The sequence below is a fragment of the Mandrillus leucophaeus genome, unplaced genomic scaffold (genome assembly GCF_000951045.1).
Source record: "Mandrillus leucophaeus isolate KB7577 unplaced genomic scaffold, Mleu.le_1.0 Scaffold198, whole genome shotgun sequence".
Classification (NCBI taxonomy): Eukaryota; Metazoa; Chordata; class Mammalia; order Primates; family Cercopithecidae; genus Mandrillus; species Mandrillus leucophaeus.
In genome coordinates, this window is record NW_012102009.1 from 4,965,023 (window position 1) to 4,985,866 (window position 20,844).

Here is a 20,844-nt window from a genome sequence, read left to right on the forward strand (position 1 = left end):
CCCCTCCCCCCTCCCCAGCGACACAGAAGACCCGTGATTCACTTTCTATTAATGGTTCTCAGGCTCATCTCCCGCTGCCTTTCTCCCCCAGGAACATTTTAGCGGCATTCTAAGCTATTTCAGCTCCTTTAGTTTTGTTGCTCTTGTCTTTGCTACCCTTGCTCACCATCACAATTCAAAGCCTCACTATTCTTGCCGTCTCACTGATGGGTTAGTCTTTTTTTCTTCTATCACAAATAGGGTTGCTTAATAAAATATTGGGCACCCAGTTAAGATGGAATTTCAGATAAATGCCAAATAATTTTTTTTTTTTTTTTGAGATAGAGTCTCCCTCTGTAGCCCAGGCTGGAGTATAATGGCGCCATCTCAGCTTACTGCAACCTCCGCTCCCCCGAGTCCCAGTTCAAGCAGTTCTCCTGCCTCAGCCTCCCGAGTAGCTGGGATTACAGGCATGTGCCACCGTGCCCAGCTAATTTTTGTATTTTTAGTAGAGATGGGGTTTCATCATGTTGGCCAGGCTGGTCTTGAACTCCTGACATTGTGATCCGCCCTCCTTGGCCTCCCAAAGTGCTGGGATTATGGGGTGAGCCACTGCGCTCAGCCCCAAATAATTTTTTAGCCTAAGTGTGGCCCATCCACTATTTGGGGCATACTTACACTAAAAATCATTTGTTTATCTGGAATTCAAATTTAACAGAGCATCCTGTATTTTTAAGTCTGGACACTACAAATATCTGTACCAATTCTCCCGTTATAACGTTTTGCCCACACGGCAGCATGTTTTGGCCAAGAGGAATAAAAGAGACTTGCTTCTCAGGTATTTCCTAAGGCTCTGTTTTGGAGAACTTAAAGAGAAAATGCCAACAGGTTAATGGAAGGAGATGATGACAACGGAGAGGAAATCCTGTGATTTTAGGGGTTGAGATGTATATCGACTTCGATTTGGGAGATCACTTGGTAAATGTGAGATGTCTGTATTTTGGGCTGAGTGTCAACTCTGGAAGTAGGTGAAAGTTAAGTTTTATATCCACATGCCATTCCAGCTCCGTTCAAAACTTAGAAAAGTGCTGTCTTCCATACCTAATTCACAGTCCTAATGATCAGGTATTAACTGAACAGAACAAAGAAGCCTGCCTTAGAGGATGTCGTGAATGGGTTTCGGGAGTGGAGACTTGAGACACAACATAAAAAGATGGTCAGACCAGTTAAGTATGACAAGAGGCAGTTTTATGAAACGTAGAAATGGCTTTTTCATGCAGCTCAAAGGCACGGATGTAGAAAGGGAAAGACCAGAAAGGAATGATTGTGTGTGTCAGCCCACTAACATTTATGGGAATGTCCCTGGGGACTACCGAAGTAATCAGATGACATGGACTTGCCCCTCAAGGAATTTAATTTCTGGGTGAGAAATTTGAAAAGAAAGTGGCTTATCCTAGCTTTTCTTTTCTTTTCTTTTTTTTCTTTCGTTTCTTTCAAAAATTTTCTCCCAAGAGACAGAAATGGGTCTGCCACAGCTATGGACAGGAATAATCAAGTGAAGGGAGGCAGTGACGTGGGTACTTCCACATAGAGGCTGCACTGTGATGATTCAGGAATATTTCTTGAGTACCTTTAACTTAATTTAATTTTATTATTTTGAGACAGGGTCTGCTAGGCTGGAGTGCAGTAGTGTGACCTTTGCTCACTATAGCCTCAACCTCTATGGCCCAAAGGATCCTCCCACCTCAGCCTCAACAAGTAGCTGAAACTACAGATGTGTGCTACCATGCCTGGCTAATTTTTGTATTTTTTGCAGATACGAGGTTTTGCCATGTTGCCCAGGCCAATCTCCAACTCCTGGACTCAGGCAATCCCCCTGCCTTGGCCTCCCAAAGTGCTGGGCTTACAGGCATGAACCACTGAGCTTATAGGCGCCATCACCAGGCCCGGCTAATATTTGTATTTTTAATAGAGACGGGGTTTCACCATGTTGGTCAGGCTGGTCTTGAACTCCTGACCTTGTGATCCATCCTCCTCGGCCTCCCGAAGTGCTGGGATTGAAAGCGTGAACCACCTTGCCCAGCCAAAGCTTATGTTATATATTGGGCTTCCATTCCTGAAAGCCGGTTTTATACTATAAAAATAAAGTCAATATGAAAATGTGTCAAAAATATGAATGTACCTCTTAAATACACATATTTATTAACTATTTCAAACAAAGGTACTGAAGATAAAAAAAAGGTATACTGTAAATGTTACTTTCAGGGAATTTTTTCTCCTGAGGTTGAGTTGACTGAACCTTTTAAAGTCCAATGTCAAGTCTTTCTAAAGCATATAGGGGTATTTTTTCCCCAGTGTTTCAAGGACTTTCAAATTGCGTTAAAAAAATAGAGTTATCTGCTTTCAATTCTATTGCATATGAAAAGTGTAGAAATGCTGGAAAGTTTGTTAATTGCTAAAAGTTGAAGGGGGGCAGTTTCCATGGCAACTTCTTCAGTAACCCATGCTCTGATATTTCAGAAGGATATTCTTTGCTGAGCTGTGAATGCAGTATTAAGAATTCAATCAAATCTTCAGAATGTGAAGAGCAATTGCTAAAGAAAATCATTTGCCCTGTGCACAGTTAGACCAGACTGCTGGCTGGGTCTGTGCTGTCCGCTATTGAGTCAGCCTTATCAGTCCACCAGTAAAGGCGTTGCCTTCTGGACATAGTCTTTGGTGAGTCTGATAGCCGTCTGGTTTTGGTCATCCCTGTGAAAATCTTAGGAAAGGCAGTAACAGGTTGAGCTGTCTTTGGTTGAGTTAGATTGATGACAATATCATTAGGATGTATTCCTTTAATCTGTATGTGTTGAGAAATGATGTGTGTGTCTGAAGAAAGTAAACAACATAAATTTTGGCTAAAAGACCACGTTTATGCTGTAATAATTTCTGGTTTTCCTTTTAAATAAGGGGACAAACCAGGGACTGGCATTATCTTGCAATAACCAGTACTGAGCATAGAATTTTATGTGTCCATGTCTATGCCTTCATAAATTGTCAGATCCTGCAGACATGACCTGAAAGGGAGATCTTTTATCTCCCATGTTTTCAAAGATGAAACCCATCTACCTGTGAATGAGATGATATAAAAGTATTTTCTTCAAACATTTTTGGGTACTTATATTTTCTTACTGATCTTCTCGACTAGATTTTGTGCTTTATAGGGTTGTGTACGTATAAAAGTACTGAAGTATTTATGGATTTTATGATTTGTTGACTCTTATTTTCTGGTTAAATTTGTATTTTTAAAAACGATTAAATTATGTTAAAGGAAGAGAAACAATCATCTTGCATTATTGCTAATAGTCAAGTAAACATCAATCTCTAAATCATTGTGTGTTAAGTATAGTACATATTTGCTTGCCTAGCACTATGCCATAGGGATCAAAAGGAAATGTAGGAAATGATGCCTGCATCATTTAAGTTGTTCGGTCTGATTTTATAACCTCTTATTCATGGTTGAAAAGCAATATGACATGAATTTAATTAGGTTTTCACTTAACAAGGCAGTCTACTCTGTTTTTTTCATTCAGTTTTCTCGTGTTAGATGGCATTTCTCATATTTATAGTCTTGGGTCATTCCCCTACCCAGGTTTTCCAAGTTTCTAAGGTGTCATCTCTGGAGCAAGGTATAATTTAACCCTTACCTACCCTTAGGACACCATATGATATAAATTAACTTATCCTGACTTCCATAACCACAGAAGGGAACCTACTTGGGAGCGGGGTCTCACTGTCACCTAGGCTAGTTTTGACCAGTTAACTTGGTTGGGAAAATGGGAACATATTGACGGAAGAAATCCTTTTAAAACCAGTCAAGCCTCCAGTAAGTTTCAAGGAATAGGAAGAAAAATGTAGTGTGTTCATTATATGAAATCATGAAAATCATCTGTGATTATGCCTTTCTGATGTTTGTTCAGAATCTCAAGAAGGGGAGAGGAAAGAGAAAAATAGCACCCCCCAGGTACAGCCTTGACAACTATCAGAATTGCACAGGAGGCCAGGCGTGTAATCCCAGCACTTTGGGAGGCCGAGGTGGGTGGATTGCTTTAGCTTGAGAGTTCAAGACCAGCTTGGGCAACACAGCAAAACCCTGTCTCTACAAAATATATATATATATATATAAAAAATTAGTCAGGTGTGGCAATGTGTGTGCCTGTGGTCCCAGCTATTCAGAAGGCTGAGATGGGAGGATCGCTTGAGCCTGGGAAGTGGAGGTTGCAGTGAGCCAAGATCGCACCACTGCACTCCAGCCTGGGTGACAGTGAGATCCCGCCTCCAAAAAAAAAAAAAAATATTTGTGCTGTAGCTTCAACTGGGCCTGCCTCTGCTCACCCACCCATCTTTAGGAAGCCAGTCTTAGAAAGACAGTGGCTGGCCAGAGGCCTCCTTCCCCCACACTCCTTTCCCCCCACACTCCTTTTTCAAACTTTTGTGGTTGGAAGTCAGGATTTGAAAAGAGATTTAGCAATGTTTTTTTCATTCTGTAGTGGCTTTCTCTTTCCGTTGAAGAGGCTATCCTCTTGGCCTTCATGAAGTAGGTGTTACCACAGCATTGAAAGTGAAGTATTAAAATATAAGCTGATAAGAGCAAGGAAGTTTACCATAAACATTTCAGTTCACATAGGCCAAGTAGGTTATTGAGTGGTGCATTCTTCTTGAGTGGTAGGAAATAGAAGAGAGCCTTGGAGAAGCATTTTCTTACCTGATTTGTTGAAAAGTTACTAGTTCATCTTTGTTTATCTAAGAATTTTCAAATATTCCAGTCTAAGAGATTTGAAATTCTCTTATATTTAAGGAGATGGTGTTTCAATCTCTGAAGTATAGTTATTTAATTGATTAAAAGGTATTTATTATAGATAAACAAAAAAGTATTTTTATAGATATGTGTATATATACAGTGGAATATTATTCAGCCTTAAAGAAGGAAATTATGGACTGGGCACAGTGGTTCACACCTGTAATCCCAGCACTTTGGGAGGCTGAGGCGGGCATATCACGAGGTCAGGAGATTGAGACCATCCTGGCCAACATGGTGAAACCCCATCTCTACTAAAACTACAAAATTTAGCTGGGCGTGGTGGCACACACCTGTAGTCCCAGCTACTCGGGAGGCTGTACTCCGTCTCTACTAAAAATACAAAAATTAGCTGGGCGTGGTGGCTTGCGCCTGTAGTTCCAGCTACTTAGGAGGCTGAGGCAGGAGAATTGCTTGAACCTGAGAGGCAGAGGTTGCAGTGAGCCGAGATTGCGCCACTGCACTCCAGCCTGGTGACAGAGCGAGACTCTATCTCAAAAAAAAAAAAAAAAAAGAGAAGAAAAACAGGAGGAAATAATGCTACAACATGGATGAACTTTGAGGATGTTATGCTAAGTGAAAGAAGCCAGCCAGAAACAAAAAGACAAATATTTCATGATTCCATTTATATGAGGTACCTAGAGTAGTCAAATTCATAGAGGCAGAAAGTACAATGGTGACTGCCAGGGGCTGAGGGAGGGGGCAATAGAGAGTTAGTGTGTGATGGATACAGAGTTTTAGCTTTTTGAGATGAAAACAGTTCTAGAGATGGATGTGGCGATGATTGCAGAACAATGTGAGTATATTTAATGCTATTGAACTGTAGACTTAAAAATGGTTAAGAGGGTAAATTTTATATTGTGTGTATTTTACCACAATTTAAAAAACTGTTTATGGAGCACCTGTTCTTTGGTTCCAGTTGAGCTCCAGTGACTGAAACAAAGGCCCTCAGCCTTGAGGGAGCTGACAGGTGAGTGAGAGGTGAGAGCGTGATGCCCCTGGAATAGGGAGCACGAGGTCATTGTCACGGTTAAGGATGCTGTGGTCCTCAGTGCAGGTGAACCTGAACCTAGCCGTGAAAAAGGACCAGAAATGGTTCTTTTTGTAATTTTCACTTCTCCCCAGCTTCCCCTCCCAACGTGTAGTGCTGCCCCACTGCGGCATCCCAAAGCTAATGCCGTGGATCATTTTATACTGGCTGCTGCTTTAACTGGTTTGTCTTCTGCTCGTTTCCTAAATCCAGCTCTGCTCTTCCTCCTTGGCCTGCACTTGTAAGGCCTTTATTTGATGTGCGTGTATCTCCCATTTTATAGCCCACATCATTTTTCATCTTGGACTATAAATTCAGAGAAGGTGTGGGCTATGCACTTTGACCTTCACAGCACCCAGCACAGTAAACCATAATGAATGTTTTGGATGAGGATGAGGCTCTGAAGTTGGAAGCTGACATAGCTAATGCCTATTTAATTGAAGGTTATTAACGCCTCTTTAGCCGTGAAGACTAGATAGTCTTCTCTTTACAGCAGAGAAGGAACAAGCCCTCAGGCTTTTTCCAGTGGTCTCAAAGAATTCTCTTGTCAGGTGTTGCCCTAGTACACACTGACCTGAACTTAGCATCCCAGAGAATGAAAGGGACAGTCGGGGCAGTGGGGCAGCGTTCCCCCTGAGAAGACAAGCATCTTCTCCTCTGGGTGCATGATTCCAAGGTGGGAGTTCAGGGTGGGGGTAAGTCACAATATTTATGTTCTAGTTCAGCTTATTAAATATGAGATTTCCCATCTCTTCCTCAGTGAATAGACTTTGCCTTCTGTCCAGCGTGATAGTTGTAAGTAGGGCGACCATATGTCCCAGTTTTAATACCTATTTGCCTGGATTAATTATTAATAGCTCCCCCTTTAAGAGTGCCCTGGTTTGGATGATAAATGTTATTGCTATCCTTGTTATAAGGGGGAACATATAGAGAGGACAGTTATAAAGGGGAAGGTGGGGAGAAAGAGGGAGGGAAACTTAAGCGGGCTGCTGGAGATTCAGAAGATAAGGAACGTGAGAAATAGCTGTGTAGTCAAACATTTAGATGTTTTTTGGATGGAAAAAATTATTTGGCTTTTAAATGATAAACAAGCTAGTCTAGTAAGTTAGGGTTTGAAAGTCTTGATCAAAGGGAGATTTTATTTAATCAGTCATAGTATAGGATCTTTTAGTGCAGATTAACAGGTTAATGTGTATACTCAGAGCTTCAGGTATTTTATGGCTAATGGCAAAAGACTATACTGTACAAATGTGTGTATATATCACATTTGTTTCTGTAACTATGAAAATGAATTTACTCTGTTTAAAATCCTGTTTTTATTTGCATATGTATTTAACTTAATGGTATAGTGGATATTCAATATCGATTAACCTTAGGTATGAGGAAAAGCCACATTGGTAATGAAGGAAATTAGGTAGGACCATATTAATTCCTTCATATTTGTTAAGGGAACATCATGTAATCTGAACAAAATAAGTGTTTTTATAATCAGGTATCATTTTGGAATTTTTATATTCAAAGTTTTTGTTTAAATCAGTTTTAGCTGGTTTTCAGTGAAGGGTTGTATCAATATCACTGTATATCAATGGAAAGTCTAGATGTAGGGTGCTCTAGGGTTGCTGTATCCAGCAGCCCAGCAGTCTCAGCCACATCCTGTGTCTTTCCATTTCTCTTCTCTGGCATCTCTATTGTCTGCTTCAGCCTGAGCCAAATGCTCCCCTTGCTCTGGGAGAGCCATCATATTTGAGTTTTTAAAACTCATAACAGTATGTGTGTATGAGTGTATATTATATGTGTGTGTTCCTTGTGTACTTAAATGTAAATTTACAATTTTTCAAAGTTACCTGGTGGTGTTGCTTTACATTTTGAAAGAGCATTACAGTTTTAGAAGTGACTATTTATGTCATTGGATCAGCAAACAATTTTACTGGATGGAGAAATTATCGATCGTGTTTTGCATGTTAGTAACTTAATCGAGGTGCTAAAGCTGTCAGAATGAACTTAGACTCAAACCCAGGTCTTCTGACTCTATGTCCATCGCCCTAGCCATGATAATGACTCATAAATGTCTTGCCCAGTATATTTCAGAAAGAATTTTTCTTTTACAGTTGCTTTTTTATTTTTGTTTAATTTGATGTTGTCCTACAGTATTCCTTGTTAGGAAAACAAATAATAACCTAGGTGCCTTTGGGCTAATTGGATGTGTAGTTACCTATCTGCAGAGTGTACTTACTGATGCAAAATTATCACTATCCTACTGGTATACCTTGCTGGTGGTCTCAGTTCAAACATCCTTTTGACAACTCTGCCTCAGTTGCCATCTCAATACGTTTGTAGCATAGGAGCTTTTCTGTCTGTATTCTTTACCTCTTGTCCTTCCTGCTTGCTGACTGTCTTTTCTATTCTAACCTCCACTTAAAAGACTTATGCTCATCCTTCAAGAACCACCTGAAATGCTGCTGCCTCAATGATGTTTTCTCTATTTTTTCTAGTGATCGCTCTTTTCTCTCTTGAGTTCCTAAAGTGCCTTGAATTTCTCTTCTGGTCCTTATCACACCCTGTTTTACACCGTAGCCATTTGTCTTTATTATATTTCTCCCTACAAGATCGTGGTGAGCTCCTCAAGGGCACTGGCCATTTCTCATTCATCTTGGTGTCCCCACAGCACTTTACACAGTGCCACATCCCTTGGAAACTCTGCAGTTCATTTTGTTTTAAATAAATGAATGGGTTTAGACATGGTTACACCCACTCATAAGATATGAGGTGATTGTAGATTTTTACAGCACATGGAGATTACAGAGAACCTTATATTGGTATAATTATCACCTGGTTTGTACATAATTAAAAATGTAATTGTATATTTTTATGCAGTAGGTTATCATGTACTGTTTTAAGTGTGTACAGTTTTTTATGGGCCTACCATTTAGTTAAATTGCATAGATGCTTTTTAGAATGCTACTGTGAAGAAGTGCAGAGTTGAGGTCTTTTTTAGAAGCTCAGTGAGTTGGCCTCTTTGGCTGTCTGTATTATCCTGTTAGGCTAAGCCGCAGCACAGCTGTCCCACCTGACTAGCTTTCCTCCTGTGGCTCTTACATTGCATTAGCTGAGAGAACAGGTTTTAAGATTTTTAACTCTTCTCTGCCTAGCCTGGGTTTCAGAAATATTTTAGAGGGTTTTAGAAAGTCAAAATTCAATGGATGAGACTTTGATAGTTTTGAAGGTTCTCTTTGTTTTATGTAACCTTTGGTTTTTAAAACTATTTACATTTCACTCCATTTTTTTCTAATCCTGTAGATCTTGGACTGGCCTAGGATCTGGCATTTTAAATAACCTTTTCACTTCCCCTTCCCCCAGCAAGGTACTTGTGATGTCAGGGAGACGGGAAAATTCACCTCGAGAGACACCGTGATAGATCAGTACTGGGGAATGAGGACTTTGAGATCAGCCTTTCAAAATGAATAAGATTTAGGTGGATGGAGAGGAGATGATTTCCTTGTGAAGGTAAGAAATAGAGCAAAGTCTACAGGGAGAATGAGCACATAATATTAGGAGGGAAGGCAGGCAAGGAGGACCCTACCCAGCTTTCAGTGGAAGATTATTTTACAGTAATGTTCTCAAACTGTGGGTGCATTAGAAGTGTTCCATGGGCTTGTTAAGTAGCCACATTCCTGCCTTCCACCCCGACGCCGAAATTCCTTGTTTGGGCGTTCTGTGGGCTTAGGGTGGTGGCCTGGGCATCTGCATTTCTAACAGACATCCAGCTGAACTTGGAGTGATGGAATCCCTGCTTTATGGAATAAAAGACAGTGTGCTGACAAGGCAGCAGGGACTGCATTTTGGCAGTCCTTACCGTGTTAGATGACGTTTCGGAGTTAAGATGGGGACACTAGAGCTCTAGCTGGGAAATCAGGTCCAGGGATGCTCGATAATCCAATGAGGTGTTGCGTGCAGTGAGGCGGCAGCGATCAGGCTCTACAGGGTAGAACTTACCCTCAGAAGAAAGTATAGACTGCTGACAAAGGAGTTCACTCCTCTGTAAACTGCTAAGGAATTGCAAAGAAATTTTCGATTTGTAATCTGCTGACATATTTCAGAAAGGTAGCCTCCTTATTCCACCCCTCTGAAGACCTGACGGTGGTCCCTCACAGGTATCCGAAGTAGCCTAAAATCAGAGACTGGTCTAGTTGGAGGATTTGACTTGGAATGTGTGAACCCTGGATGGACTTCAGGGCAACTCACTTGAAACTTTGGAATTTCATGTGGATGCATGTTTTCTGGAGAGAGGTCCTAGAGTCTTGACCACATTCTCAGACATGGCCTTACTTGGATTTAGATAAGATGATTTAGTACTTGGCTCATTGGGTGACTGGCTTTCTCTCTCCTCTCTTTTTAAAAGACCCACAACAAATTCCTATGAGTGAAAAAGAAACAATAGCTTGAAGAACAAAGAAGACCTCAGACCGTAAGATAGCATGATAGAAGAGCCCTAGATTTTCCAACAGACGACCCTCCTTTATTTTTGCTTGGGTGGGTGTGCCATTATTAATAATAAATGGGGGGGGGAAAGGGGATTGAGGAGCTCTTTGCAGAAAGTGTAGTGAAATTTTCTGTTCCTTGTGGAGCAGTTTCAGTGGTTTCAGCTGAAGTAGACAGAGAGCGGGCTATGTTAACAGTAAGGAGGTGAATGACTAGTTATTGCTCTCAAGTTTGGAGCTGGGGAGAAAGCTGGTGTGTGAAACAGGACGATGTGTGAATGGATTTCTCAAGTGTTTCATTAAAGATCCATCAGAACGGTTAGCCCTCTAACCATGCTTCCATCTCTGGCTTCTGATTCCTTTGTGGAATTAAAAATGCTTTTGGGAAGAAGGGCTAAACAAGCCTTTTGTCTGGATTTCCATATATTGATTAATGGACCCAGCAGAGCATCCTGCTGTGAATTCCGTCTGCTGATGAGCAAAGCTTTTCTGAACTGGCATTTTCCACGCAGCCTGTAGGCTGCTATATTGGGTGTGACAATGTTTTAAAAAGCCATCATGCTAGAATGAAAATGAGCCATTTCTAAATGGCCTGTTGATTTGCAAAACCTTTTTGTGTTGGATTGAATAGTTTCATATCTGAGTTGAGAGAAAAAGATGCAGGCTATTTTTAATTTATTGTTATTGTATCTTAAAGATTTGAGTTGACAATGTTTTGGTCATGATGTTTACCTGCTGTTGAAAGGTCTACTTGCATCTCATGCTTTGACAATAGATGTAAAAATCTGGTTCATTAGCTCACACTATAGAAGAGTTCTACAGCTCCACTTACAGTGTGAGTCACAGTCAGTAAATATGGATCTAGAAGTCCTAATTATGACTCAAGCTCACCCATAAACTTGGGGACCACCTTCACACCAATGTTGTCCACTGGGCTATTGATGGAGGAAGCCAGCAGGAACTGTTAGGTGGCTCCATGTGTCTGGCTAACAGGGTCTTTATTCATTAGCCTCATCACCGCATTCAGTCTTGATGCTAGTGTGCACGCTTCCTAAGAGTTACAGATGGGAACGAAAGGTGTCTGGGTATACCTGGGGGGTGTATGTTTTTGCCTGCTGATATAGGATACTAGGGTAGCTCGTATGCAGAAGCATGAGGGTATAGGTTTAAAGGATTCTTTGTGTTAATATCTGGGTTGACTTGGTATGGATCCTTGTTTGATTTTTTTTTTTTTTAATTTATATATGTATGTATTTACTTTTGAGACAGGGTCTTGCTCTGTTGCCCAGGCTGGAGTGTAGTGGCATGATCACAGTTCACTGCAGCCTCCTCAACCTCCCACTGCTCAAGTGATCCTCCCACCTGAGCCTCCCAAGTAGCTGGAACTACAGGCGCACACCACCATACCTGGCTAATTTTATTTAATTTTTTGTAGAGACAGGGTTTTGCTGTGTTGCCCAGGCTGGTCACAAACCCCTGGGCTCAGGCCATCCTGCCTGCCTCGGCTTTCCAAAGTGCTGGTATTATAGGCGTGAGCCACCATGCCCAGTCCTTGTTTGATTTTCTTAACCCCTTGGTGGCAGCTTTTGTAGATGTTGGTTACTTCCAACAATAATAATGATAAAAAATAAACATAGTTGAAATATCTACTATTTGCTAGGTGGAGCAATTTCAGTGGTCTCAACTGAAGCAGCTGATTTTTGTAAAATGCAGAAATTAAAATCAAAATGAAAAACAGGATGGTTTTCCCAGCCTCTCTGTATGATTTTGATTAAGGTACAGTTACAGGTTGGGCATCCCGAATCCAAAAATCTGAAACGCTCCAAAATTCCAAACTTTTTGAGCACTGACATGATGCACAAAGGAAATGCTCATGGGAGCATTTTGGATCTTGGATTTTCAGATTTGGGATTCTCAACTGGTAAAGATATGCATACATTTCAAAATGTTTCTCCAGACACGAAGGGTCAAAGAGAAAGTTCATTCTAAGAGTCACAGATGCTTTTTGTTGCAGATACATGATGTGATTCATCTTGACAGAGGGATTCTTCTCTTCTTCAGGTGATCTGCAGACAGGAGTAAGCAAAGTGCCACCTTTTCACTTGTTTTTAACCTGTACTTTACTCCATCACTTCAGTATCTCCTTTTTCTCTTCTTGAAGTAGCATGAATCTTAGGGAAAGGTGAGGAGCTCCTAGAAGTAGCTGTCTCCAGAAATGGGCCAATGAACTTCCTGGTCCAAGTCTTCTGTTTAAACTCCCAATTTTAATATTGAGCATCTGCTTTGCAATGAACACGAAACAAGGAATTTGCAGCATTGAGGGTTGTACGCTTCACTGACTTGAGGTCAGTGTTGTTGGTAAGTAGGCCTATGGCAATGAAAAAGCTTTGACCCCAATTCCGCAGGGGCAGAACTTCCTAGAGCATCCTAGAAAACAGTGTGCACGTGGAGTCAATGCCATATTCAATGGGATTTTGCAGCGTAATGTTGTGTTGTGTAAAATTCCCTCTTAGCACAGTGCCCTGGTAAATTGAGCTCTAATGTGCCTGTGTACCTTTTATCTCTTGTATAGCAAATTATATCTGTCAGAAACATTGCTTAGATAATCTGAGTATAGGAATCTAAAAACTGAGTACTCTTGTACTAAAATTGAGACACCAGTTTCTCAGGAAAACTTAGGAAAACATGTTATTTAAAAACAATTTTGGATATTTCTAAACTTTCTCCTTTGCTTTTTTTTTCTCCAACCAGAGGCCTTGGCTTAGAGAAAACAAACTGATAAAATCTTTTTTTCTTTTCTTTTTTCCTACTCTTGAATGACAACCCCCTTGAGCAGCCTGGTGGCTTAAAGCCTCCCCTGTGAAGTATAGGATAGGTGAAGGGCGAATAACAAAAGCCTTATCATGTAGATAGCCCTGAAATGGGACTGGAGGTCTTTATGTTTGAGAACTGTCCAGTGACTGCTGCAAACTGGGCAGCTGTTTTGGAAATGGACAGTCTCTGATACAGCTGATAGGTAGAACCAGTTTGGCACCTAGTCGGCTAATTGGAACCAATAGTTTGGGGGGATGTTTGTTAATTTGACTTGTGTTTGTCTTCATTTAGAGTAAGTTCATCAGGCTATGTTATCATGGTACCTCGCATCAAGGAAAATGTGGTTCTGCAAGTGTTCATATCACTTTCTCTTCTGAGAGTAGGAGTAATAATTCATATATGTTTGCATACTTCCAAATGCCTTTGTTTAGGGACTCAATAAGTACTTACTATTACATTTGATTTTTTAGTTGAATAAACATGTTTTAAACAAAAATTATTTCCTAATTTTGACTCAGAGCCTAGAAACTGTTATAATGTAGTGGCATATACACTTATTTTTTAGCTAAAAGAGTAGAGTTAGTATCTACTTTCTAGTTCATTGATTTTGAGTGTTGAACCTGAAATCCAGCTCACCTTTGAGACTGCTCTAACTTGTAGGTTTGGAATTTTAAACTTGGAATTTTGGGGTCTCCTTGGTAGGGTATAGTACTTCCAAATAGAGACAACATAGATGGGTCTCTTAGCTCATCTGAAAATGGAAGCTCAAAAGTTTTTCAAAGATCTCATATTTACAAATGAATAAGTATAATGTAAAATGCAAAAATGAAAATCAAAATGGAAAACAGGATGGTTTTTCTAGCCTCTCACTAGGACTTTGATTAAAATACAGTTAGAGGTTGGGGATCCCAAATTCAAAACTCTGAAATGCTCCAAAATTCAAGAGTTTTTGAGCACTGACATGACACACAAAGGAAATGCTCACGGGAGCGTTTTGGGTCTTGGATTTTCAGATTTGGGATTCTCAGCTGGTAAGGATAATGCAAATATTGGAAAATGTGAAAAAAATATGAAATCCAACACACTTCTGGTCCCAGGCATTTTGGATAAGGGACACTCAAGCCATTTAATCCAAGCACTTGGTGGAGAATGTTGACAGTCACTTTCAGAGGTAGACAAATTCCACTGGCGAGTTTAGTGACCGATGGTATTATTGTTATTGTTAACTCACACTTGTGTCAAAGATGCTTGTGACATAGGGAGTTTTGCTCTCTCCAGCATGTCCATTGACTTGAGCTGGTTCCCACTCGACACACAGACCTCAGGACCGTGGAGAAATAACTTAGGCAGCCCAAACAAGACCCCTGACCTCTGCTGTATAGGCAGATTTCGTTAGCAAATAAGAAATGTTCTATTTAAAGTATGTTACAGTGATTCATCGTAGATTAACTCACAAATCAAGACAGACCAGTGCCCTTTTGTGATTGTTTTTCATCAGCCTCAGGAGCCTCTAGGAACCTCCTGTGGAGGTCTCACCTGTGGGGTGACAGGAGTCAGAGTGCTTTCGGCTCATGAGTGTCCTGATCTTTTTTCTAGGTTTAATGGTACCAGCTGTGGGTTCCTTTCTGCAATCTTTGTGATCTTCTGTCTGGCAAGGTCTCCAGGTGTCCACAGCTCACAAGTTACTACTGGCGAGGACTTGAAACTTGCCTCCTGCCCAGCCAACGATAGCATGTTCATGCAAGTCCCCACTGGCCAGCAGGGCTGCTGGAATAGTAGGTGGCTCTCCCTGGGGAGCTCTGCCTGGTTCAAGCACCATTACCACGGGGAGGATTTCTTTGGCCCACACCTAGCCTAGGCAGGTGGTGCACATGCAGAGACACCTGTCACACCCTTGCCATGGGTTGCATCGCACTTCTCCTGAAAGCTCCAAAAAGTTCACTTTTCACTCACTAAGTGGGATTGAGAGAAAACCTGCCCATAGTTACAATTTTCCTAATCGAAACTCACTTCTTTTCAGTAGGACAGTACAAAACAGGCTACTTTCTCAGTAAATAATTACTAATAACTAACACCAATATACTACCTGTTTACTATGTATTTTAAGTCACTGAATCCTCCCAGCAATCTCATGAGACAGGTATCCTATTATTAGCCCTAGTTTACAGGTGAGGAAACCAGAGATGGAGCAGTTCAGTAACTTGTCCAAGATCTCCGGTCCAGTGGAACCTGGAATAACTCATCCAGCTCCAAGGTCCACCTCCTCACCTCTCATGCCTCTCATCACCAAATGCAAGCTAGTTTCAGGGTGGTTAATTTTGGAGTGGATGAGCTTTTCAGGTGATTGAATTTAATCATTTATGAGAGTAGGCAGGTAGGATATGCTAAGAAAGAGACTTTACTCAATAAGTTTGGCAGGCCTCCATATTCTGGGTCTTTCCTTGCTTCCCCCTGTGATTCCAATGAACTTGGGTGCCAAATCTTCTTGTTCCCTTTACCCTTTTCTTAGAATAGATTTTCTCAGATAATCTCCATCTTTCTCCCAATCTCCTCCTCTTTCTTCCTTTTTCTTAAACAAGATGAACCTGGTTACTGCTGGGGGCAGGGTATGTATCCCCATGAGTCAGCGGTTGATTGGTAGGGGAGCTGAGTGTTCATGCTGCATCCCTAGACATCTTGAATGTCCCCCAATTTGGGCAAGTAACACATCACTTAGTTCTGTAACAGAACCAGCCGCACATTGGTATGTGTTTGGCTTGCTCTGATTTGATGTTGCTCTTTTCTCACGAGGCTTGGACAAAACTCCTGCTTTACTCAAATCTTGTTTGGGTTAATATCTCAGCCTCCAGGTGAAATGAGGAATGAAATACAGATTTTAGTATCTAATATAAAACCATAACTTGTTTTTACTCTGAGCTCCATCTTGGGACTATATTCTATCCAGAGGCCCTGAGGAACTTCTCTCCCTCCTTTGTTTTGATTTATTAAAGTTCTTGAATTATATCCCATGTTATTGATCTTGGCAAATGTGGGTTTCAAAATTGAGACAGAAGTAAATGGTGCTGAGTTGTTACTGTGCATTTGGCTGAATTCTGTTCAACCTCTAAAGGAATGGAAATATATCATGCTGCAGTCTTTTAACATAAAATCAGTTTACACTTTGCCATTCTAAAAGATCGATCAGTTCAATATATTTAATATGTGCCGCAGGTAAGGATTTACTCTGATTCAGTATTGTTGTAAGGTCCTAAATTTTACTTAAACAAAATTTTTTAACTTACAAGCTGTCTTCCTCTAAATTTAGGGTGGAAGAGGACAAAGAAGTTTTTAGATTTTTGTCACTGATTTATAGCATATAATTAAGGTCATTTTGTACTATTTTGAAGCTCCATTTTGTTTCTTGGTTATGTTGTTCTTTTCGAAGGAATACTTTACAATTGTTGAGTGTATTTTGTTAATGTTTCATAGAAAATGGTATCTACTTTCCCTTCCCCAGGTTAGGAGACTGTGAATGATGGAATTCCTCTGGTGTCTTGAAGCATCTTTTTAGAAAGTAATGTTTCTCCAATTCATTAAGCTACTAAGAGTTTTCTGGTATTGAATGAAAAAGAATTGTAGGTATTTCAGGAATTCCTGAATAGCTGTTTTATAACCAGACTGATGAAAAGAAAGCCGTTTTAGATGTGGGGTTATATGTAATAAAAGTTTCAAATTTTAAAAATGACGCAGAAATCTGACATTTATTTTAGAAAATGCTGTTTTTACATTGAGGGAGAAATTACTGAAAGGCATAAAGTAAGTTTTATCTCATAAATATTTAAAGTAGAGATGTGTCTGTGAGGTATAACTTTTTAAAAGACTCAACCCCCACAAACCATTATTTCTGTTGATATTAATTTTAGAAAAGATTAGTTACAAGTTTTCAATTTTGATGCTGATCTGTAAAATACATATTCTGTTTATGCAGGCTGTATGTGAAAATGCATTCTTATTGGATTTTAATATTGTTTTATTTTGATTTTAAAAATAATTTTGAAGATACCTACAGCATATTGTAAGTATAAATGGCTCAGGAGTTAATATATTTTAAGATACATTTTCAGAAAATTACAGGGTTTTTTTTTTTTAGTCCACAACTAAGTTTGATTGCTTTAATATCTTCCTCTTAGGAAGAGATAAGGGTAATGGGAAGTTGTAGAGATAAGCTAAATGTATACCAACACCAGTTTGAGAGCCACTCAATTATTTTTTCTTGCTGTTTTTTGGCAACAAACACCGCACACACCAGTAGCAGAGTAGGTAATATAGCCATTTATCGCTCTTACAAAACCACAAGTGTTATTCTTTATGCTTGATTACTTCACTTCAGAATATTGCCTTTAGACTGTGAAACTGTACCCCTGTTTGTTTATGATTTTTATTTAAAGATCTCACTCCAGTTGTCCAGGCTGGAGTACACTGGCACAATCTCGGCTCACTGCAGCCTTGACCTCCTGGGCTCAGGTGATTCTCCCACCTCAGCCTCCCAAGTAACTAGGACTGTAGGCGCATGCTACCACGCCCAGCCAGTTTTTTTGTTGTTGTTGTTTGCTTTTTGTTTTGGTATTTTTGGTGTTTTTAGTAGAGACGGGGTTTCGCCATGTTGCCCAGGCTAGTCTCGAACTCCTGGAGTCAAACAATCTGCCCTCTTCAGCCTCCCAAAGTGTTGGGATTACAGGTGTGAGCTCCTGTGCCTGGCCTAATTTTATATAAAGATTCCTAATCTGTCTGTCTGGTTTGCACTTAAGTTCTCTATATAATAAAGTAATTGATAAGATGATATGCAGTTCTGGATTTATGCCAGATACATATTTTATAAGGAATTTTACATGGTAATTACTTAAAATATAAGATTCTGGTGTACTGAAATATGTAAGTATTTGAGTAGCCTGCCATTTGTAAAGTTATAATATAAGTTAACTTCTAAATTTTAATAAAATTTTCAGTTCTGTGAATACCGTTTTCTTCAGCAAAGCTCAAGTATTAGGCTGTTTATGTAAAACTATTATATCTTTGGGCACGTGTTTCTTAATATGATTTTAAAAGGAAAAAAAGTAGGTTTTAAGCAGGTCATGGTTTATATTCCAGCATTTAGTTAAAAAAAAAAAGACCTCTAATCTTATAATACTGTTAATTTGTTGAACACTTTATCTTTACAGAGCAATTTCACATACTTTTATCTAGTTAATTATTCACAGCCATGCACTGAAGTGAGGTGTTCTTATCAGTTGACACTGATGGGACGATGGCTCAAGGATGTTGGGCACCCAGGGGTGGTTGAACTGGCAGTTAGGATAAGGATGTTGGGCATCCAGGGGTGGTTGAACTGGAAGTTAGGACAAGGATGTTGGTCAGCCAGGGGTGATTGAACTGGCAGTTAGGACTTGGTCCAGGTTATCTGATTTGGGATCCAGTCTGCTTTCTCCTAGGTCACAGAAGCCTTTTGATTTTGTTTTTCTTCTTTTTTTATATTAAGACAGGGGTAACTGACTAGGGCTGCAGGTCTGGCGGCTGCTTGTTCTGGGTTGGTCTTCAAACTCTGTGTTCCCTGACGTCCTGCCTTCAGCACAGGTTGCTGTACAGCTCTTCCTGTGGGCCCAGCTCCTCCCTCCAGGGGCCTTTCTTTGCAGAAGCTGCTCTTTGTGCATGGAACTCTATTCCCTTTCCTTGTTTCTCTTCCTTCCTTTCTTTCTCCGAATTTAAGCCTAATTACCCTCCACGTCAGCGCTTGCTCCCGCCTTTCCCACTGTATACTCTTCAAACTCCACTTCCCTCTCCTTGGAACTCTTTTTCTGCAGTGTATTTTTGGAGTGCTTGAGTGTCTTTGTCCTTAGACTAAGTTCTGGGAGGATGGGCTCTTTGGCCAGTTTTTCACCCATTGTATTCTCAGCCCTTAGCAGGATGCCTCATACTTAAGAGGTACCCACATATTTAGGTGGATGGATCGATGAATGAATGAATAATGTAGATTCTTTCATTATATGGACTTTGTTTCCTTTCCTAGACCATTGGAATCAGCTGGTCAAATAGCACTTGGCTAAATTTGAACAAATTAGGAATCCTGTGTTCTGTTTAGTTCCAACTCCAATCAATTAACCAATATTTATCGAGAGGGAGGCAGAACGTGAAGTGCTGTATCTCTGTTGTCTTCTCTGTTTCTCTATCTTAGCATTTTTTCATGTTTACAGAGCATCAAGCATGATTCAAGTAGTTGCTGGAAGCCGCCAGGTCAAAGTGTGCAGAGAGCAAATAGCAGTGTGAGGGGAGCTACATAAACATATGCACACATATTAAACATAAGCTATGTCATCTGTAGACTTTAATAAACTAGGCTAGATTTAAAATCTTTCCCTTTGATGTGTAATACTTCATGGTTTTGAACGTTTTCAGAAAATGGGGCCACTTCTCAGTTACTCCAGATAAAACTTACCCTTCAAATATGACAGCATTTTCTTCACCAATGTATTTTCTTAGCTCATTTTTCAAAATCCCTGTATTGACCCCGGGTGCAAGATGAGTGCAAGTTGGAGCAGCCGTACAAACCCACATTTTAAACTTCTTTGTTTGTTGCAGGGAAGATTTGAGATAGTGTAAATTTTCTTTTAGTCCAAGAATAGGCTGTTTCCAGCCTGAGCTATATAATACCTTGTTAAACTCAGTGAAAGCTACACCTTTCAACTTCGTTAAGTTTGGTTGCCAAAATGTAGTTTGTTTGGAATGAATTATTAGAATATCACACACACACACACACACACACACACAGACACATACACACACATTCAAATGTGCTTATCTACTGGAAAGTCAATAGATAAGTCAGTTGACTAGAAAGTTTATGGTTTGGATTCTTTTTGTAATGTTATTTTGTATTTCCCACCCTTACGTTCCCGTTTTCGGGGCTTATAATTTGAGAAGTTAACTATATATTAGCCTTAGTAAGAAACTGTGTTATGTTTATCAGAGAAAGAAACAAATTATTCCTCCTCTTTAGGTACTCCCCTCCCCCGCACACACACTTTTAACCAGTTTTAGGATTTTATTAATTAAATACTTTGCCACATGACTGGTCAGATAGTGTCTTTGTATAAGAATGGCACCATTTCTTGCTGAACAGTATTTTTATCTCTTTGATGACTTGCCCTGAACCGGGAACACACTATTTTGTAGCAGGAAGATCCTAGAACCCTATGCTGAGTATTTTTGTTTTTCAAAGGAAGATACATAAGTACTGGAGGAACACAGTGTGTTAAATGTATCCTGAGGATAGATGTTAGGGTGTGTCTAACCCATGTCTACATTTAGGGTACTTTGTAAATAAAGCCCATAATTGGTACATATGAGTAGTTAGAGCAGTTCTAATTGCATGAAACCTGTCTCAGAGAAGGATTTGTTCTGTTCTTGGTGGTTGAGAAGATTATAAGTGTAGAGTAGAGCTGTGTGTCATTTAGAAATGGTTTGCTAGGGTTCAGACATGCTGCTTTTCTGGTGAGTAGATACAGAGTGAGAGGAAAGGAGCTGGATTTGCCCTTATTCTTAGGAAAGGAGAGGGGGTTGGGGATTCTAACTCAGGGTTGGGGGTTCTGGCTCAGAGTTTGGGCATTGGGAGCAATGATTAAGCAGAGGAGTTGGCTCATGGTGTTTTGTGGCATGCAGCTGATAGGCCT

At 40.2% G+C, this 20,844-nt stretch overlaps 1 protein-coding gene across 3 annotated transcripts in view; it reads left to right on the forward strand.

Annotated features, from left to right (window-relative positions):
• SDC2 (syndecan 2) overlaps nucleotides 1-20,844 on the forward strand; it is a 116,344-nt gene that overhangs the window by 42,407 nt on the left and 53,093 nt on the right. The window lies entirely within an intron of this gene.